This window comes from Anarrhichthys ocellatus, unplaced genomic scaffold, assembly GCF_004355925.1.
Source record: "Anarrhichthys ocellatus isolate YVR2014 unplaced genomic scaffold, GSC_Weel_1.0 scaffold6, whole genome shotgun sequence".
NCBI classification, from domain to species: Eukaryota; Metazoa; Chordata; class Actinopteri; order Perciformes; family Anarhichadidae; genus Anarrhichthys; species Anarrhichthys ocellatus.
This window is the reverse complement of record NW_022280036.1, coordinates 12367480-12369998: the sequence shown is the minus strand read 5'-3', so window position 1 is coordinate 12369998 and position 2519 is coordinate 12367480.

Genomic DNA, 2519 nt, shown 5'->3' with positions numbered 1-2519 from the left:
TCTCTCTCTCTCTCTCTCTCTCTCTCTCTCTCTCTCTCTCTCTCTCTATCTCTCTCCGTCTTTTAGAGGGCGAATGCTCTTGCGCAAGCCAATTTTTTTTTACCTCAAGTCCGTGCGTGCAAATCTAACTTGGTCTTTGTGGTATTTCTCACTTGACACCATGTAAAACGCACCTCCATCAGACGTTATTGATTCAGGGGGAGACGCTGAGGAGATGGGAGGAAATATGAAGCCATTATTGAAGTCGGTGTATCCCATCTGTGCCATGATGTAGGTTACCTGCATTGGACTATGTTGTAGGAATAGTAATGTGTCTAGGCCAGTTTCTATTTATGGTGGCAGGGGAGGAAGGCGAGCAGACAAATAGAGTATAAGTTGATATGGGACCTGGTGGGTTGAAGGCGCACACACCTACACACAAACACACACACACCTACACACACATACATTCATTCATTTACATGGTCCTGTAAGTCACTTCATTGTTGTTAGTGAAAATTTAAAGCAATAATCTGCTGCCCATTCATGTAGCGTAACGTAATGTTCCTAATGCTCGCCAACATAAATCGGTGCAGCACAACAGTGGTTCATTAATATTATGCCGTTTCTGAAGACTGTCATATTACTTTTATATTGCTGTTGTTTTTTTGCAGGAATATATTGCACACAAAGTGATGAATAATACACAGGATTCCCATTTTAATCCTTTAAAGTGCTGACATTATGTATTGTGTTATGGTTGATACTTCTCAACAGAGGGTACCTGCTCATTATGACGAACCTTGACATTGTAATTGAGCTTTAGTAAAAGCTTTCATCTTTGCTTCAACCTATCCTGACTAATGGCCTGTGAGCTTTAATCTGTAACACAATAGGGAAGATGATTGTTAATAGTCCACAGGGAGAAGGTGTAATGACCCTTTTGCTTTCAGAATCACAGCTCTGCTCTGGGAGGAAAAAGGTGCTGCTCAGACTGATGGGTTAAATCAGTCACTCTTTAACTGTTTGAGTGATAGCTCAAGTAATAACTGTGGCCTCATATTGACAATGGAATTGCAGCATTTAGGTAGGGCAAACAATTCAACAATGTTAAGCATGAGGTTGCTGACTAGAAATGCTATCTCCTATATGTTGTTTATGGGCTTGAACAGAAAAGAAATGTTGCAGATACTGTACACAGCGAGTGTGGATGTCTGGGTTGCTTGCCCTGTGCAGACACCAAGTGAGTTACCAAGATGATTGCTAAACCTAACGTTGTTTCCTTTTTGGACTGCAACAGTTTTAACGTTAATGTCATAGTGAACCATTTCCTGGAGGCCAAACTAACATGTCTACCAAGTTGGTGCTGGCCTTCGGAAATGGGCAAAGTAGCCATTTTAACTTCCGAGTTGGCTTAATTTCTCAGCAACGGAGGTTGCCACTTGCCTTTAACCCAGGTTGTGAAAAATGTAGTCATCTTTGAGTATATCGCAAATGTTAATTTTCAAAAATGACTTTTCATTGCCTCCCTGAGTAAAGTTTTCTCAGACAGTCTTTTTTGGAAGCTTGGAAACCTGTCTGTTTGTTGATACAATGTAAAATAAGATAACAGTGTACACTCCTCAGTGTACACTGAGAATACCACCGCATTTCAGCACCATGGACAGCAGAGGAGTTTGCCTCTGGGATATTGTTTTTTGACGGGCTTGGTTGAAAAAATAAAGTCTGTAGTCTGTTCAGACATTCACCTACATTATAAGTACTTGTTTGCAATCTGCTTAGCACAGACGTATTAGTCAACTAGAAATGTGTTTTCCCCTACTTCCAAATATTTAATTTGATCTAAATTAAAGTGTTCTGCTTTTGCTGCTTCAGGTTCCGGGGCAGTTTCCATTCCCCATCAATCTTTCCACTCTGCTAAAATTGGCAGGATATGATGAAGACAAAAAGTGGGAATAGATTTTGGAATGTATCCTGACAGCATTATTTTGTTTAAAATTCCCAGTACAAGACCATATAATAACTGAAAATGACCATATTTTACCCATTTATTTGGTTGGAAAACTTTTGGAATGATTGACTGTACTCACTATAAGCTGACCACAAGTCCCCCCTTGTTTTATGTATTTACGTTTTCATAAATGTTCCTCTCCGCTCTCTCTTAGACCGACAGTTTTTGATTTTACCTCGTGTCTGTGTCAGCTACTGAGTCTCTGTTTAACCCTAAACACACATTTGGCTCCTTCTGCCTTTTGTATTAGCGGTGTTGTTTAGCGTTTAGCTTTCACAAAGTGAACATACAGCCATTACACTTACAGACAAAATGGGCTGCAGTACATTCAACTTTTACAATATGGCTCTGGACAAAAGCTTCTGTCAAATGAATGAATGCAAGTAAATAACATGTAGCTCTTGGCTGCAGAGTAGGTCATTTCCGAACATCCAGTAATGGTCAGTACTGGAAAATGTGTTTTTAGAAATGCAAATCCTCTTGGAAGGCCGTTGTCTATACTCTAATGTATCCATCTAAGATCTATAAT